The sequence below is a fragment of the Vulpes vulpes genome, chromosome 16 (assembly GCF_048418805.1).
Source record: "Vulpes vulpes isolate BD-2025 chromosome 16, VulVul3, whole genome shotgun sequence".
Lineage (NCBI taxonomy): Eukaryota > Metazoa > Chordata > Mammalia > Carnivora > Canidae > Vulpes > Vulpes vulpes.
In genome coordinates, this window is record NC_132795.1 from 66691047 (window position 1) to 66710906 (window position 19860).

The 19860-nt window shown below is 46.2% G+C and overlaps 1 protein-coding gene across 3 annotated transcripts in view; it reads right to left on the bottom strand.

Annotated features, from left to right (window-relative positions):
• GPR45 (G protein-coupled receptor 45) overlaps positions 1-19860 on the bottom strand; it is an 82430-nt gene that overhangs the window by 36456 nt on the left and 26114 nt on the right. The gene's annotated exons all lie outside the window — the stretch shown is intronic.

Here is a 19860-nt window from a genome sequence, read left to right on the forward strand (position 1 = left end):
ATTGTTATTTCTGCTTGGTTCTCTCAAAGCTTTCCTTACTCAATATGCCTAAACTAAAGCCATTGCTCTTCCCTTCTAAACAAGGGCCTTTGCTGCCCAGTCTTGGCACATGGTCCCACCATCCACCCACTGTGTGAGCCAGACGACCTTGCAGGGAGGCTGGACACCATATTCCCTTCTAATTCATCACCAGTACCTGTTGATTTTATCCCCCCGGGCTCTGTTTCACTGCCCGTTTCTCTCTAGACCACAACCATGGGGTGAATCACATCTGAATTCACATACTAAAGCCCTGAGGAGTTCTGTATAGAAGAAAACTTTCTAACTTGGTTAACTGAGGCTTTCTAAATTATGTTTGGCCCTGGAGCACTTGATATCTGCAGCCCATCTCCCCAGACTGTGCTGTGGAAGGTTCTCTGGGAGACCTACTCCCTTGACTTCTCTCTGGGGAGACCCTATTGCATTTCCACTCTGTCCAGATGAGGAGCGAGGCCATCCGACTACTGGCGCTGAAGCTGTGTCACCTGGCCTCAGCATGCTTCCTGTGCTCCCTTCTCTCCCCCCTTCTCCATAGAAGGAATGAAGGCATTGGATCCCTCGTGCATGGGGCATATTCTGGGACCACTTCCCATGATGAAGGTGAAGCAACATCAAGTGTTTGGGAACTTCTTATTGTTAATCAACAACATTTCAGCAGTGGCACCAAGAAGTTCTATTTAGGCTCACAAGAGAGCAGGCCTGAGCACTTTTCTGGACAGTATGAGCAGCAACGACACTTGGCCAAAAAGAGACAATGTACTCTCTGGGGCCTCAGAACACACCTGTCCGACCGTTTACTCAGAGGCTTTTGCCTATGTTTTTTTTTTTTTTTTTAAGATTTTATTTATTTATTCATGAGAGACACACACAGAGAGGCAGAGGAAGAAGCAGGCTCCCTGTGGGGAGCCTGATGTGGGACTCCATCCCAGGACCCTGGGATCATGACCTGAGCCAAAGACAGATGCTCAGTCACTGAGCCACCCAGATGTCCCTTGCCTATGTTTTCTTTCCCTTCTTGCCTGCATTGCTTTTTCTTGTCAGGATACATTTAATAAGGCCCACGCCAATCCTCAGGCCAGGGAGATGTCCTTGCCCTCCCACATTCTTCCTTGCACTGTGCAAAATTTTTGATGTTCAATCTCTAAACATCACTCACTCGTTCAGTGATTGTCAACTAGCATATTCATTAAGGTTTCTGTTTACACACAAGTTTATTTATTCAACAAGTGGTTATTGTGCCAGACACTATTTTAGATGCTGGGAATTCAGTGGTGAACAAAACCATCAAAATCCCTGCATTCAAGTAGCAGGGAGATAGACTATAAATAGACACACAACAAAAACTATGGAAACCAAGTCCGATGGTGTTAAGTGTTATGAAGAAAAATAAAACAGGGCTGCTGGCTGATGGAAGGGCCTGAATCTTTTCAATCAGGTGGTTGTCTAGAAAGGCTGTGTAAGTTGGTTGTTTGGGGTTGGGTAAGGGTCTCACAAGGGAACTGGAGGCCCATGCAGGCTGATGGACTGCAGGTGCATGGAAATGGGCCAGGGTCTTAGGATTGGCCCTTTAACAGTTAGCTGGCCACTACCAAGTGGCCTCTATCTCTTTTGTAAGTAAGCATATGAACAAATGTGGGTCAGGACTCTTCCATGTGTGCAGAAAAAGAATCACATACCTGAAAAAAATTGCTACATTAGCTACATTAGATAAACTAAAATCACTGCTTACTTAAATCATTACCGGTGCCTAAAAACGTGCATGTTCTCTTTAAATAAGCACTTCAAGAAATGTTTACTTCATCTTTGAGTTTAAATGTAGAAAATGCTTCTTGGAGACAGGCTTTTTCTAACTTTGGCTACAAGACGGCTTTGAGAGAGACATGAGAATGGACAGGTAAGTGGATGACTCCTTAGTACCCCTCCTTCAAAGTAGGATTTGACACAGCAGCACAGATGGCCTTTGTACCAGCATGGCTGGGAGACAGTCTCCCTCCTGTCACCTGGGCTGTCTTCACAACTGAGTACTGCTTTCCTATGCAGGCAGTCACTACATCATGGATAAAATGTTGAGCTCCAGGAAAACATGGCACGTGGGGTAGCTTAGAGACCTCAGAGCTTCCGTGTATGGAGATAGTGGGGTGCATGTTCATTAAGATGAGGGATGTTCCTATAAAAATTTTTTTAAGTGTTAATGGGTTTGAATCCTACTATTCCTTACAGGTTCGACCTCCTTTGGGTAGATTTCCCTGACCATCCCAGCCCTCAACACCAGTTTCCTTCTCTAGAATTCCAGGCCTTCTCTGGCATCTCTTATGTCACTCCCATTATGCCCTGTGGCACACACTCCCCTCTCAGTGGTGCTTGGCTGAGTGGGTGGAGAACAGAGCCTCTCCAGCTTCCCTTGGCACCACCTGGGGTCTGATTACAAGGCAGTATCTAGGCCTGGGGTGGGGCCTGAGATGGTGGGCTGCTACCAGGCTCTCAGGTGAAAGAGCCGCACTACTCAGAGCCCATGCTTTGAGTAGTGAGGGGGCAGGGTTTGAGAGTGGCTTGCAGACAGACAAACCGAGGCTCAAATTCTACTCTTCATTAACAAACTATGCAGGCTCAAGCTCTTTACTAGTCAGATTTCTTAAAATGGGCATAAGCACCTGGTAAGTTTGTGGATAGCGGCTATTCCCCACAGTGTTGCCTATTCTTTTCTGAGATGTCAGTCAGGTGTGGCCACAAGAGGAGACAAAGGGAGGCTCAGGGAAACAAAGTTTACTATACTCACAGGTCCTAGAGACAGGAAGCATGCCGATCAAGGTCACACGGGAAAGACACCAGTGTGGGCAGGAGGCAGAAGGGAATAAAGGTTTAGGACACTGCCTTTATTGGGGTTTCCACAGGAGGGACAAACAGGGATGGGCAAACAGCATAGAATGGCTAGTTTGAATAATTTGGGCAGACTCTGGGATCTAGGGGTGGTCTCTAGTTGCCTGGCACCTGGCCCTGGGATGATTAAGGCAGAGGCCTATTGCCTGCTGGGCTGTGTGCGGCCCCGTGGAGGGGGTCTGGCTCTGGACTGGTTAGCTTGCATATCAGGGCACACCTCTGCCTGGCCTTTTGCTGTCTCTGAGACTGGCCAAGGCTGGGATACGCAGCTCTCTCCAGCCACAAAGATCTTTTAAGATCACAAAACATCATAAGATAAATAAAAAGAAAGTAAAATATATACAATTCATGCATAAATGGAACTTCTAGATCACGAGTTCCTTACAGCTTTCATTGCTTCCTTTTATCGTGCTCATACAACAGGCCAATCTGCCATCTTCTGACCCTCCACTCAGGGCCCGTCGGGGGGACCAGCTGACGTGAGGATGTACTGGTTTAGCTCACTGCCGGGCACACAGCACTCCATAAATGGCTGCATTGCTCTGATTATTTTTTTATTATTCTTGCTCAAAGCTTTACCCAGACCCATGTGATTAACCGAAAAGAACTACTTCATAAGCCGCACCACCGTTACTTACCAAGAGCAAAATAATGAGGAACTTTATGTGCCGACTTTGAGGATGAGCAGGACATCTGCCACAATCTATGTGTATTCCCAGGAGCGCGAACTGAGCATCGGCTGCTCACTTCTCCCTTGTATCTTAACCCTGAGCCGATCCATCAAGACCCTCCACCGAAAGGAACAAATTATAATGATCTTGGTACGAGGCAGTTTAAACTTGCCTTCCTGTTGCTCGTGAGCTAACCTGCAACCCAGACTGCTGAGAAATCCCTGCCTGTCAGATATTTTTCTCCTAATTGATAAGAAACTGCTCAAAAATAGAACTGTCATCTGACAAATTCTGGAACTAATTGCCTTACACATAGCAGGCTGCTAGATGTGACCGGCATTCTCTCCTCTGTTCAGTGGTTCCCAAGGAAACGAGGTTAATACATTCACGACTAACATTTGCCTTGTGAATCCCAGTTCACTGCAGTAGGCATATAGCATGCAGGAAAAGTGCTGAGGACATCGCTTGTGCATTTTCCCCCTTCTACTTGAAGTGCAACACATCTCAACCAAAGATTAAACAAATGCTCAGTCAACCATCAAAAATTAATCAGCATCTACACTGGCCCCATACTTTAAATGCCTGCCTGGGTGTTCTACTGCTACCAAAACATGGAGGCCTTCAAAATCCCAAGGGTAGTTAACCCTTTAGTTGTGAGTGGTTAAATTTTTTCTCTGGTACATTTTGGTAATTTCTTCATTTTCTTCCCTGGATCTGTATTACTTTAATTTTTAAAAATACTACAAAATACCAGTCTTCAGAAAAGTATAGATATTATTAAGAAGAGCACTCATGTATGTTACCTAGATCTTGTTTCATATTTATTATCAGGAACAACAGTACTAATGACAACAACAAAGTCCCTACATTCATCTACATTTCTTCCAAATCTGTCCTTCCTGACTTCTGATTTTTGACATTGACAGCACCGTGGTTCAGGCAGTCAACATGAAAACCCTAGAACTCTGGTTGAAGGTTACCTATTTTTTTAATTACAAGTCCATTTGATGAAACCACCAAATTTCTTGAAAAAAATCCATTTGTTCATTCTTATTGCTACTTCATTTCAATAGCTTTAATTGCCACCCTCTAGTAATTTCTAGGTCAACAGTTTTAAGACTTTGAGAGAATATTCCCCATCTCCTTGCTTCATTACAATCTGAGAAGTCAGTGGAAAGTCTAACTATAATTTCTTTGCGTATAATCTGTTTTTCAAAAAAATCTGTTTCTCTGGACAATTTTAAGATCTGTTTAAATTAAGTTAAAAAAAATTTAAAGTAAACTCTATGCCCAATGTGGGGCTCAAACTCATGACCCTGAGATCAAGATCATGCCCCACCAACCGAGTCAGCCAGGTATCCCAATGATTTTAAGATCTTTTGTCTTTGGCATTTCTCTGCTGTGACTAGTTGCAGATATCTCTACCCGCCCCCCCCCCCCCCTTTTTAAGATGTATTTATATTAGAGAGAGAGGGAGATAGAAAGCACATGTGAGGAATGGGGAGGGGCAGAGAGAGAAGGAGAGAGGGAGAATCTCAAATAGATTCCCGCTGAGCATGTAGACTAACTCAGGGTTTGACCCCAAGACCCTGAAATCCTGACCAGAATTGAAATCAAGGGCAGCCTGGGTGGCTCAGCGTCTTAGCACCGCCTTCAGCCCAGGGCATGATCCTGGAGACCTGGGATCGAGTCTCATGTCGGGGTCCCTGCATGGAGCCTGCTTCTCCCTCTGGCTGTGTCTCTGACCCCCCCCCCCTCTCTCTGTGTCTCTCATAAATAAATAAATAAAATCTTAAAAAAACAAAACAAAAAAAAAAGAAATCAAGAGTCAGATGCTCAACCGACTGAGCTCCCCAGGCACCCCTGATGTCTTTTTAAATATCCTACTTGACATTACTTGGGCTTCCTGAGACAAACTAGTTTTCTTATCATTTCTAGAAATTCTACAATTTCTACATCCAATGTCCCTTCTCTCTCATTGTTTTTTCTTCTTTCTCCAACCTTAGTTAGACATTTGAGAGGAATTCTCTCTCTTTTTAAAATATTTTATTTATTTATTTGAGAGAGAAAGAGAGCATACATGGGCAGGGGAAGGGCCAAGCAGACTCCCACTGAACACAGAGCTGAACATGTGGCTCAATCCCACAACCCTGAGATCATGATCTGAGCTGAAGTCAGACACTTAACTGATTGAGCCACCCAGAAGCCACAAGAGGAGTTCTCTCTCTTTTTTTTTTATTTATTTATGATAGTCACACAGAGAAAGAGAGAGACAGAGGCAGAGACACAGGCAGAGGGAGAAGCAGGCTCCATGCACCGGGAGCCCGACGTGGGATTTGATCCTGGGTCTCCAGGATCGCGCCCTGAGCCAACGGCAGGCGCTAAACCACTGCGCCACCCAGGGATCCCAGAGGAGTTCTCTTTATTCTCTGGTCTCATAACATCTTATTTTCCATTTCATCATCTCCTAGTTGTGCTTCCCTAGTGACTTCTTCAGGTTTTTCCTCCAGTTCAGAAAGTTTTCCTTTTGCTGAGTCCATTCTGCTATTTGATCTGTCTAGGGATGTTTCAATTATTCCTTTTTTTTCATTCACATATTCCTGGCACAGAGCTTTAGAACCCCTTGGAGTTTCTGATGGGAGTGTCTTTGTTATGCTAAAAAGCTCAGGATGAGGACTGGTCACCAGAAAGACAACCCTGTGATTAAAGGGTTGGGACTTTCAGCTGGCATCCAGGGAGGAAAGGGGGCACAACAGGTTGAGTTCAGCTACATGGCTAATGATTCTACCAGTCATGCCTACCTACTGAATCCCTGATAAAAAGGGGACACCGAGGTTTCCTAGTTGGTGAACACTCTGATGTGCTGGTAGGACGATGTGTCCTGATTTCAAAAGGAGAGAGTTCAGAAGCTCTGTATCCTTCAGAACAGAGGGATTGTATTGTCCTCCCCATTAGTATCCTTTATTAACCTGTAAACATAAATATAGCACTTCTCTGATTCTGTGAGTTATTCTAGCAAATTACTGAACCCAAGGGGATCACAAAAAGTCCTGGATTTATAACCAGCAGTCAGATGTGCCAGTAGTGTGTGCATCCCCAAATGATAGCTGGCATTTGAAATAAGGGCAGTTTTGTTGGGGCCATGTCCTTGAACTTATAGTGTCTGTGCTAACACCAGGTAGTTAGTGCCAGATTGCACTGCAGTAGATCAAGTTACAGTTGAAATAGAATAGAATCTCAGTCTTCCCACCTGCTGTGGGTGAGACCATGGAAAGTCACAAAATCTCTCTGTGTCTAAGTTTCCTTATCTTAAAATATGATAGCATTGGCCAGGCTTCTGGGTGGCTCAGTCAGTTGAGCATCCAACTCTTGATTTCGGCTCAAGTCATGACCTCAGGGTCTTTAGATTGAACCTTGTGTTGGGCTCCGGGCTCAGTGCAGAGTCTACTTGGGATTCTTTCCCTCCCTCTGCTCCTCCCCTCACTCTCTTGTGCTCTCTCTCTCTTTCAAATAAAAATAAATAAATCTTTAAAAAGTGATGGCAATAGCAATACCTACCACATAACATGTTTGACCAATAAATGAGACAACTCAGTTGTCTGGCACATATAACTGGTCAACAAATGTGAATGCCACAAGTTCCTGCTCAAATGTTACCATGGCCAGGGAGCTTGAACTGCTATCCTAAGGAAAATATTACTCCTCTTTCCTTGCCATGGGTACTTTCTGTCCCTTACTCAGCTCTATTTTTCTTTTAGACTTTACCATCCCTTCTATTTGTTGGCTCTTTCAGTGATACTGCTTTGTAACAAATCATCCCTTGAATTTCTTCACTGCTAGTAGCAAGTCTCTCCTGCTCACAGATCTGCAGGTATACTGGATTGGTGAATCTGGGTGGGGCTTGGCTGACTGCCTCTGCTTCTGTCTTTAGTCTGCTGGGCTCATCTCCATGCTGTGGGTGGGGTTCAAGTCAGCTCTATGGTGTCTCATTATTCTTTGTTCAGAAGCTACCCAGAGCATGTTCTCATAGCAATAGCAGAAGCAGTAGAAGCAGCCCTAATCCCACAAGCATGTTCCAGGCCTCTGCTTACATCATGGCTGTAAATATCCCATGGGCCAAAGTGATTCATGTGACCAAGTCAACAAGAATAGAAAGGTATCTATCTACCTTCTGTCAGAGAACCTTCACTATCAATGGTGTAATTCACTCTGATGCGTAATTCTAATAGGAACGGGGTATGAAGAATTGGGGAATGATGTGCCATCCTGGCATACCACTTGACATAGTATATTTTCATTTGTTTTTATCTCTAGAACTTTCCCTGCTCCTGTAATACACATTTTATGAGAGCAAGGATCTGTTGATTGAGTATATGAATGACCCAGTGCATAAGTCAAGGAAGAATAGCAATGATGTAGTTGTAGCCCTAACTGTTCCATGGTACACCTGGAAATAAGCTGTGAAATGGCCAAAAGGTGGGTAGGTGGAGCTCCCTTGATGCTGAAGGGAAGGGCCATTGCCAAGGCTGATGGCCAATTGCCTCCTTATTCCAGCAACCTGAACCAAGACAAAGGAGACACAGGTTCTGAAGCAGGCTGTCAATTATGCATGTGGATTCATCTTCAAGACAAGATTCTTTTTTTTTTTAAGATTTTATTTATTTATTTGAGAGAGAGAGAGAGAGAGCAAGAGAGAGAGCAGGCACACATGTGAGCAGGGGGAGGGGCAGAGGGAGAGGAACAAGCAGACTCTGTGCTGACCCTAGAGCCCAACTCAGATCTTGATCCCAGGACCCTGAGATCATGACCTGAGCCGTAATCAAGAGTCAGATGGCTAACCAACAGGGCCACCCAGGTGCCCCTTCAAAGCAAGATTCTAAAGCAGGAGACACTTCAGTATCTCACTTCCTTTGGTTTTTCCACCATCCATTCTAAGAAAAAGCTGTAGTTCTAGGTTGACTTTACTAAAGCAATGCTCATAAGCTGGCTGACAACAGAATTAACCAACTTTGATTCAATAAATAGAAATCTACCTGAATTGGAAATATTAAACCTCCTGTTATATATACATATGACATATATGAGATATATAATATATATTATAATATAACATATATAACACATACAGACACACACACACATATATATGTGTATATATATATACATTACTTTGCTCAAGTAATAACACCATGAATGGAAAGAGCCCTAAAAATACAAATTCTCTGCAATTTACCAAATGCAGGGACAATGCAAGGTCTAATAATAAACTTGAGACAGACTAAATACTGCATAATTACCACACTTGAACCAAAGGCAGAAGAAAAACATATAATTAAATCTGAATACTTTAGGAAGAAATAAAGATGGTCTTATAATAGCTAAATCAACCAGAATGAGAGAGATTATAAAAAGCAACCTCCGATTGATTTCCCCAATAAGAAGATTTGAGACCAAATAGGCCCAATTGGAAGAAACAGGGGAAAACACACCTACTGATACAAAAGAATGAAGATGATGTCATTCCAAAGAGTAAATGGTTGCTTTTCCCACAGCACCCTGGAAGGCCGAGCTCCCTTGTGGCTGGTAAGAACAAATTAACAAAAATGTGTGAAGTTCAGTTTAGGCGTGCTTGTTAAACAGTAATTGTGCACAGAACCTGACGTTAAGAGCTTTGGGGACAAAGGTGTGATGAGCTTCGTCCCTGCTCTGTGCACTTAAGACCCCTGGGGACAGCCCCTCCAGTGAGAGAAAGCCAAGTGGGAACTAGCAGAATGTCCAAGTTACTCTGTGTCACACCAGGTCGGAGCAAAAGCTGAGATAGGGGCTCACCACGAGGTCTGCTGAAGGGCAATGAAGGGTGGTCCCAGTGGGACACCTGGCTTAGCCTCCATTTCGCTCTACAGCTACCGCCACCCAGGCCCTCTGTTCCAATTCAGTTGCTGTTAGACTAGATAAGGTACAGAACCCCCTGAGCCTGAGTTGCTTTCATTATGATCTTATTGTTATTATTATTATCATTTAGAGAGGTGGTAAGGGGGAGAGGCAGAGGGAGAGGAAGAGAGAGACTCTTAAGCAGGCTCCACGCCCAGCACGGGGCCCTCGCAGGACTCGATCCCAGGGCCCTGAGGTCACCACCTGAGTTGAAATCAAGAGTTGGACGCTCACCCGACTGAGCACCCCGGGCACTCCAGTTATGATCTTATTTAAATAGGCACAAATATAGACTTAGGGGCAAACTACTTATGCTGTGGCTCTTATGCAGCCAGAAAACCCAAGCAAACTACAAATTCAATATAGATCAAATGACAACATTTTAGAAAGCCAAAGGAGGAGCAATAAGCTTTCTGCCAGCACAGACTGGGTGGCTGGGGAACAGCAGAGATTTCTTCTTCAGCGTTCTGGAAGCTGGGAGTCTGAGATCCGGTCCCAGCCTGACAGGATGCTGAGAGTCCTCCCCTGGTTTACAGACTCTTCCTTTATCCTCATAGAGTAGAAAGGGAGAAAGCTGTTGGGGGTCTCTTTTTAGAAGATGACTAATCCCATTCGTGAGGACTCCTCCTTCATGACCTAATCACCTCCCAAAGGCCCCATCTTCTGATACCATCACATTGGGGGTTCGGATTTGAGGTATGAATTTGAGTGCAGATGGGTACACACAAACTTTCAGACACAGCCTGACGCAGGTGGGAAATGCTTCTGAGCCTCCTGTGCCTGAGGCACCAGCCTTCATTCCTGGGCCTGCACTCGAAGCTTCCAGAGACTGTCACCCAGCCTCCCTGGCACCCTGCAGCCATCCTGCCCCCATGTGTGCGCCGACTGGCATGTATCAGAAGAGAGAGCGGCTGTGACAGGTGGGGGGAAGACCCAGAATCAACACAGGATGGGATGCCCCAGGCGCGGGGAGCAGTTCACCGGCTGTCTGAACACCCAGAGGGGCGTCCCTTGCCTGAAGCTCAGGCACCCAAAGAAGTGGTATCTTGCACACTGAGGTCATTTCAATAATCTACTGGTTTGGAAATTTTGCTTCTGAGTCCTCTGGCTTCTTGTCTTTCGTCTGACAGAGGACATGGAGAAGCTAACTCCTGCCAGGCCCCCGACGCTGGGAGCAAAGACCACGTTGGCCAAGGCTCAGCAAGTGGCTCCGGCCACCCGCTCATACCAGCGTCCAGCCCTGGCCTCACAGCGGGCCCGACAGGGTCAGGCAGGTGTGCTCAAGGTGCTGTTCCTTCCCGGGCGGGAGGAGGAGAAGGGGGTGGGCAGAAGGTTTCTGTGGCTGGGCCAGAGCCCCCTGGCCCCTCGGTAGGGCCCCTCCACCACCACCCCCACCCGCCCCGTACACATGCAGTTCACAAGACTTTATTAGGCCTTTTTATCTCTAGTGAGTATGTGCTACCTCCAGTTCCTTCGAAATCTTCCAAGGCTTCCCACTGCACTCAGAATAAACCTCCAGAACCCGACGTCCTGCCATGCTCAGCCCCGCCTCCCCTCACTTCTCGGCGGCCACGTGGCCCTATGTTTTTACCCCAGGGCCTTTGCACTGTGGCTCCTTACCTGGAATATTCTCCAAATGATGCCCTGAGTCCCTCATTCCCAGCCCTGCTCACATTTCACCTCCACCACCCCCTGGCCAAAATCACGTTCCTGCGAACGTGCTCTCTCTCTCCTCTTCTGCTTTCTTTATCCTCAAAGCACACACCTCTACTTAACCTCACATCATACATTTGTTTGTTCTTTGACTTCTCTGCACATGCACCCCAAGGGGTGGGGCTTGATCTTTTTTACTACCCACTGTGGTCCCTGGTGCCTAGAATAGTGCATGGCTAGAAGTGCAGGAATAATAAATGTATGTTGACTGACCGGATAAACATAGCTTCGCAGAGGACAACACGGTGCATCTACCCAACAGCATTTACCACATGCTTCTGCAGAATTTGTTGCCTTAGCTAGAGGAACGCACATGTTCATCTTCATATCGCTGTTATAAAAATTAGCATCAAGTAACGGCAGCCACCCTTTGTGGAGGACTTAGCACAAGCCAGGCACTAGGAATGCTGTTTGCATGAGATTTGTTTCTCGTGAACACCTTCCTCAGGAGGTATCCCATCTCTGGGAGACGAGGGGGCCCCTGAAGCCCGGCAATCTTAATGACCTGCCGTGGAGAAACAGGACTCAGGACTATCTGGGTGGGCAGCCGGGGGAGCTGGGGATGAGCTGGGGATGAGCCAGCAGGCAGCCTGTTTCTGCAAGGAGCCTCTCCAGGAACCAGTAAATCTCGGATTGGCAGAAAGATTCCTAGCATGTTGGCTCTTCTCCAGTGTCTGCGCAGAAAAAACTAAAAGTATAATTACTTGCTTCCGGCTCTCTCCACTTAAAAGAGCCCCCAGAGGAGGGATGGCTGGCTTTCCAGGGAACCCACCAGGCTCTGTCTGGCGGTCGCGGTGATTCCCAACCAGGGATGTACCACAGAGTCATCTGGGGAATTTAAAAAATACCGATGCTCAGGCCCCACGCCCTGACATTCTGTTTGGGTTGGCCTGAGGGTAGGTCTCGGCATTCTCATTTTTTAAAAAGTGCAACCCTTGTTTCCAGTGTGCAGGAGGGAACCACCAGAACCCCAGAGGGGGTGGGATGGAGGGGAGACCGGGGACAGGGGATTGAGGCCTTCATTTTTAACTAAAGGCAGAGTCAGAATTACTGATTTTTTCCTTTTGCCTCAGGCCCTAATATGACCCAGGCGTGTTAACAAGCCTGTCTTTATTTAAACATTTGGATATTTTGCTCATTGTGGATTTTTTGTTTTCATTTTGCATGAAAATATTATTTATGTTGATCGTTTTTAGGGGGACACCACGTTAAATTTTGTGGTCCCACCCACGGGAAGGGTGAGGCCATTTATAGAGAGCCTGCCACCCCTGGGCACTTGGCGAGGCCTCTGTACATTTCCTTTCAACAATCATTCATTCATTCATTCATTCATTCATTTGTTCATTTACAGCAACAGGTACCATTAATTAGGAACTCATTATGTTCCAGGTTCACTCTGGATACTTTTAACACCATTTTGGCTACTCTTCTCGAGAGACATAGCATCAGGCCATTCTGCAGATGCTCAGAGAAGTTTGTTGAGTGACCTGCCAGCCCCAGAACAGTATGTAACTTAGTCTCTCTTGCCCTAAAGTTGTGCTTTTTCGGTTATAGGATACTGACTCTCAAGCTAGAAATGTTTCTGTTATTTTGGCCTTGCACGTGTCCAAGGCTTTAACATTATCTGTAATCTACATACAAGGTGTCGTTAGCTCCATTTTACAGATGAGGAAATTGAGGCTCATAGAAATTAGGCCACTTGCCCCAAATCACATGAGTAATAAATGCCAGAGCCAGGGTTACTGGCATCCTCCTCCTGGGGCGGTCCACACAGGAGGCTGCCTCGCATGGATCGCCTTGCTGGAACTCTACACACTTTTTAATAGATCATTTTAACCCCTCCTGCATCTGTGAGCCATTTATGTCTCTTCTGTCTGACAGACTGTCCTGAAGCACATCACCTTCGCTTCTTCCTTCTCGCCTCTGCTCCTCATGTCATTGCCTAGGCTCTGGAGTCAGCGCTAGGCCAGGGATGGGGAAATTGTTTCGACCGGGGAATCAAGAAGAGCAAGAAGGCCTTTGGGAGAATACGGTAGAAACAGGAAGAAGTTTTCTGTCAGCAGCCAGGCCCGGGTTGGAGGGCCACAGCAGGTGCTTTTTGTCAGGCCAGCTGGTGCACTGAGTTCCTAGAAGTTTCTATGGAGATGCCTCTGCTGCTTTCTCTGTTTCGCTCACCTAAGCGGCAAAGCTCAGGACACCGGCTCCCACTAGGAATGGTTTTGTAAGAGAAGATTGTCCTAAAGCAAATTCTCTTTTCCAAGGGAATGATCTTATTATTAATGTTGTGACTGTGTCTCAGGGAAGCCGTGGATACAACCAATGTGGGCCAGTGAGCCGGCACCTCCTCACCAGGTGTCTCTTCTTCTGGCAACAGAATTTGGGTTTGGTCCAGATATGCCTGGGCATCTGGGCTGGTGAGCCAGGCCCTGGTCTGGGGGACACATGACCCAGTCCTGGCCAATGCGGCCTGAGGGGAGTTGGCCGGGGTGCACTTGGGAAAGATATGAGCTCCCATATAAACATCAAGCACAGGAAGGGCAGGAACAAAGCCATTTTGTGTTCTTATGGCTCCACAGGACTGAAAAACCAGACAAGCACTGAGGAGAAGAGGGATGTGATGTCCTGGGGGAAGCTAATCAGCGGCCAGTCTAGCCCTGGATCCTGGACCTTTTGTTCCCTGAGTTAATCAAGTGTCTTTATTGCTAAAACCACCTTTAGCTCGGGTTTCTCTTCCTTGAAGCCACGTAAACAAGTAATGGATCAGCCAACATCCAGCTGAAAAGAAGCCAGGTTAAAGCTCTAGTTAGTGATGTGTGGCTGCAGCAGCCCAAAGGGGTCTCTGGTCTCTTAGTCCAGCCCGATGTCCTCGTTTGACACCTGAGGAATCTGAGGTCATGGAGGTGGAATGCTTTGCGCAGGTGCCCTGGCTGGTAAGCAGAGGAGCCAGGAGGAAGAACTACACTTCGAAGGGTCAGAGCACAGACACTGCCCAAATCCGGTCTTGCAGCCCATCCCATTAGCTTTGTGCTTCGATCAGCTGCCAGCACTCTGCACGGGACAGGAGAGCCTCTGGGGACCTGTCTGTCTGAACTGACCCCTCCTTCTGGCTCCCTTGGTGCCTTTACACCATGCAGGGCCCTCCAGTCTTAGAGGGGAGTGCCCTAATAAATTAATTCTCTCTAGGGTGATGAGGACTTACTGAGTTACCACTTAACATTTTGGAAGATGCAAGTGCAAAGCTCAGGTTAAAAGGAGTAACTTTCCTATAGTAGGATTTCAGGACTTTTGCTTAGAATCCCTTCCTGACACCACATCAGGCCCCGAGCACTCTGCCCTCGGCCAATCAAGGGGCAGCTTCTCAAAGCCAGCTCATTTCCTTCCTGAACTTGGAGAAGACAGGACCGTCCCATGCTCTCTGAGCACAGATCCGGCAGCTGTTGCAATACTTTGAGGAAACCAAGAGATTCAGCAACCTGGGCTCTCCTTCTCACTTTGGTGATTCAAAGCAGAAACAAGGCTTTGATGCACCGGACACTGGGCCCAGCATTCTCGTAAACCTTTCCATTGATTCCCAAGGTAAGAGTTTGGAATATAAAGGGTTAATCCTCTTGTACAATTGGGTGAACCAGGCTCAGATGGGAGAACCAAGTCCCCAGAAGCCACATGCACTGGCTGAAGTGGCATAGCCAGGGAGGGAATCCTGGACTGTCTGGGGCCAAAGCCCCATGGGCTCTTTGCCTACAACTCAAGCCTCCTATTCTAGAACACGTGATGGTGGCTGGGTTCTCCCAACTGGGTCCAGGCTACAATTGCTTGCAGAGGGTTGTGTGACCTGAGTGGGGAAAGGACACCAGGATGACAGACTCAGCACTACTGATGGTCCTCTGTTTTTACGACGTAGAAAATAATAACTCCACGCACGACTGGAAGCATTAACAAGCTCACGACGGATGAGAGCTAATGCGTGAGAGGAGAGGAAATACCTAATTTTCAACTTAAAATAGAGTTTCTTGGATGGTGTGCTCATTTCCCAGGGCCTGCCTTCACAAGTTCCCGCAAACGAGTGTCTCAGAACAACAGAAACGTAGTCTCTCGTGGTTCTGGAGGCTGCAAGTCTGAAATCAAGCTGTCGCTGGGATTGGTTCCTTCTGGAGGCCCAAGGGGAAACTTTCTTGTGCCTTTTTCCCAGCCTCTGGTGCTTGTTGGTAATCCTTGGTGTTCCGCATTGTGTACACACCTCACTCCAGTCTCTGCCTCCACCATCACGTGGGCTCCTCCCTTCGTGTCTGTGTGTCTCTGTGTCCAAATTCCTCTCCTCTTACACATGAGTCAGTGGGTCACCCTAATCCAGGATCACCTCATCTTCACTTGATTCTATCCACGAAGGCCTTATTTCCAAGTAAGACTGTGTTCAGGGGCACTGGGGTTAGGACGTCAGCACATCTTTCTGGAGGATGCATTGCAACCCACAACTGACAGTATTGTGAGTAAAAGTATAGTTAGAGTCAATATCTTTAGATGAAAGGATGTGATGAGATGGGGCGGGGGGTTATTCCCAAATATTTTGAAATGGGGGAACTGGCTGGAGTTCTAGACTGGCCAAGAGTTGATCATTATTGAAGGTGAGTGATGTTGTACATGGGGTTTGTTATACGTGTCACGGTTACCTGTTGCTGTGTGACCTGTCACCACAAGACTCAGAGGCTTAGAACAACAACACTTGTTTTAATACTCTCTTTCAAGGTGCTAGAGGCTGGCCGAGCTCCACTAAGATGTGTACTTGCTCTGTGTCTCTCGCACAATTACAGTTTTCAGATGGTGGTAAGGCTGGAAACAGTTGGTTTCCATGGTGAACGTTGGTTCACCCATGCCCGTGCCTGGTACTGGGCTGCGAAGACTCCAGCATCTGGGCCTCCTTGGGCTTTTCTGACTACTCTGTCTCTCTCTCTCTTTCTGTCTTTCTGTCTCTCTGTGTGTAAGATTCTCCCAGGTCAGGGAAGCGAAGCAAAATATGCCACTCCCATTTGCCATGTTGGCATAAGAATTACTTTGAGCTGAAAACAATGAAGAACAAGCAGATACAAGAAAAGCACTTTGCCCTCCTCCTATTTGCCTCAAAGCAAGACAGAAATTTGTAAAGGAGCCTTCCCTACCCTCACTAGCAGGAAGGGCAGAAACCAATCACCAGAGACAACTCCAGACCCTTACTGTCCAAAGACGGCACAAGAGGAATCTACGTAAACTTTGCTAAAACTAGTCATTATTTACTATCAGTTTCCCCAGAAATTTGCTCTCCCACAATTTGCTGCCCTTCGAAGCTCCAGATCCTTTTTGTCTTGCCGCCTCTCTATGAAATTATTGATCTATCCTGGGATGCTACAGAAGCCCACGTGAAGCACCCCTTCAGTGACTCCTCCCTGAGTGGTCCTGTGTGTGTGCGTGTGTGAGTGTGAGTGTGCACTGAACATGTTAATAAACCTCTGTTTGCTTTTCTCTTGCTAATCTGTCTTTTGTCAGCCTAATCTATAGGGTGCCAGCCAATGAACCGAAGATGGGTAGAGGGAAAACTAATTTTTTCCCAACCCTACAACAGCTCTTAGGATTCCTTTTACAGTAGCCAGGGGTCCCAAGGTGCATGTCCCAAGAGAGAACCCCAGGCAGATTCTGTACTGCCCTCCTTAATCTAGCTTCAGAGTCACACAGCATTATTTCCATCATACTAGTCGGTGGAGGCAATCACGAATGTCCACGTGGGTATAAGGGGACAGAGACATAGATAATGAGAGAGATGTCAAATGACTTGCAGACACGTTTTAAACAACTGCAATACTGTTCTATTTTTGTTTATGTTCAAAATATTTCCAAAATAACACACACACACACACACACATACACACATACACACAGAGATTTATGAAATACTACTTGGGAAATCCCTATACTTTGTTAAATTAATTTCAAATTAAAGTAATGTAAAAGTTTTACATGTAGTTTGGAGGCCAGAGAAAGGAGGGGGGAAAGAAATAGCCTAAGAAAGAATATATTTTTCCACCACTATATATTACGCAGAAAAATAAACATTAATGTCAAGACTTGGGGAAACCCAAACACTGTTTTCTTATTTCTTATAGTCTATAATTTTAGTTCTCTTTGCGTATCATCTTTCAGCTCTGGGGTCTGGTAATGTTTGCCAACATATTTATATTCATATAAACTGCCATAGAAGAAAGAATAAAAACTTTGCTCTTTCTTAGCCAGGCAGATGGCGGTACCCTGGGGAAGCAAAAAGTGCTGTGTGTAAGAAATGAATGAAAAGACTCTACCATGGAGGGGCTGTGTCATCCAGGGTATCCTTCAGTGCTCCACTGGGGGAGTTAGGGGTGAGTGAACAGAGAATGGGTGGTGTTTATTGGTGGAGCCCACCACGTATATCTTGTAGGTTTCCAGATGCACTGTAGGGTTGCCTTCTCTGCTCTCTTGAGGTTGGGGGTGGCAAGCAATTTGTGTTGTCCAGCCAACTGTGAATTGCACACTTCTGGGCTGATTTTAAGGGCAATGTGGGTTGATATCCTCCTTCTCTTGGCCCTTGGCTCAGTCTGGGTCCCTCCTTCATCCCTAAATAAAAGTGATAAAAAGAAGAGCCCTGACCAATCTGTGGTGAACATGGAGCACGAAGAGTAGGAACTCTTTGTTGCTCTATGGGGTCATTACCACAGCATAACTTCGCTCCTCCTGACTGATGCAGCAGGCATAGATTCAGGGTTTGGATCAAAACCCTACCCCCAACTAAGGGTTTGGGCAAGTTAGTTGCCCTCACTGAGTAATATATATATATATATATATATCAATGCTTCCAACAAGCTACAGAAAATATTTATGAGGCTTCAGTGAAGGACATATGGAGAAGCAGATAGCACAGTGCTGGGCACACAGTAGGTGCTCAGTAAAAGCTCATTCTCTGATATGCTGGTTCCCTTCAAGGCCTTGGTTTCCTAATCATTAAGATGAGGTCATGAGCTTAGATTGGATGGTCTCCAAGGGCTGTTCCTGCTCCTGTTCTACGGTAGACTTAAAATTTTTTATGCAGTCACAGTGTAGAGTCTGACACTGGATTTGTCTTGACAATGATGGATTATTTGGAGGAGGACACCAAGTGCCCAGTTGCGCCTTTCCCCTTCTTGGAAGAGAGGTAGGGTTGCTTCTTTGCCCTGAGAATCATTTATTATATTCATAAAACACTTGGCAGTCCCTTGCAAATAAATAAGTGCTCAGAATCACTGGATGTCCCCGGGAGCCTTCAAGGATACGCACCCAGAAGGTGACTGACTGTCAGACCTCGAGGGAATCACATACGTTCTTTTTTTCAGCTTCTGATTAGCCATTCCAGACATTGGCTGTTTATTTTTCACTTGCTTATGTGATTAGATCTGCTTGGCTGACTGCATTTTAAAGCTTCGCTCTCAGTAAAACCATTCTGCCATTTAATAAGCCTAAGGGTAGAGGATGGTTGCTGTAAATCGTAGGATGCCAAGTTAAAGTTGACCCCGCTTCTCTCCTCAACCCCTACGTAACATTTCTTCTCCATCAAGCGCTCTTCCATGGCAACAGAAATATTTGCAGACTCTTCCCCCAGCACATCTTAACTCCCCCACATGATTCCTTTAAACAACAAGTAATTACTGAGCATCTAATTTGCGCTGGGCTCAGCATTAGGGGCTGGGGTTCAGGGAGGCGCCTACCCTCATGGGATATGATGGGAAACAGACTTTTAATGGAACAATCAGCTAACTAATGGAAAGTGACAGGCTGGGAAGGCCTGAGAAAGCCATATCTATGGTGCAGAGGCCACAGCTGCCCGGGGACAGTGGGGCCAGGGGAAGTATCCCTCCCTACATGTGCGTGTCCTCCAACTGCATGCTTGCACTTTCCTGCTTCTCCTTGGGAGATCTTACATGTTCCTACCTTGTTGCTAATATTCCCAAACTTTACCCTTAGCCCCCATGGGAGTTTTTCTGCTTGCATTTTCCAACTGCTGGTTACCTAACTTATTGTTCCTTGTAATAATCAAACCAAACACACATCAGGCACTTACAATGTGCAGATTTTACATCCATTTACGCCATTCTCTATGAGTCCTCTTACTACTCCCGCTTCGTTTTTGAGGACACAAGAGTGCAAAGTTGTTATAACATCCAGTCAGGGTTGCATGACCTACAAGTGGCAGAATTCAAATTTGAACTCTGAGCTCTGATACCAAGCCTGGGTCCTTCTCTACCTTCCATTCCCTTGCCCCTTGCATGACTCTGAGCAGCTCCTATAAAAATGTCTGAAACCAGTCTCTTCCTTCTCCTCTTATCCACTCACCCCATCTGAGGTCTGTCCTTCTTTCTGTTTTCCTATACATGACATTTTCACTCTCTCAGGTACTTGCACTTGACACCTTGAGTCATCTTTGATTCTCCCCTTGCCTCCTCCATCCTATCTAATCACTTGCTGAGTTCTGTGACTATTCTCTTGCAAAGTCTTCTAGATCATTGCAACAGCTCCCATGTGACCCACTTTCAGCCTCACTTCTTTCCCAGTGATCCCACAAATGACATGCAACATTTGCCCTTAAATGCTGGGGCTA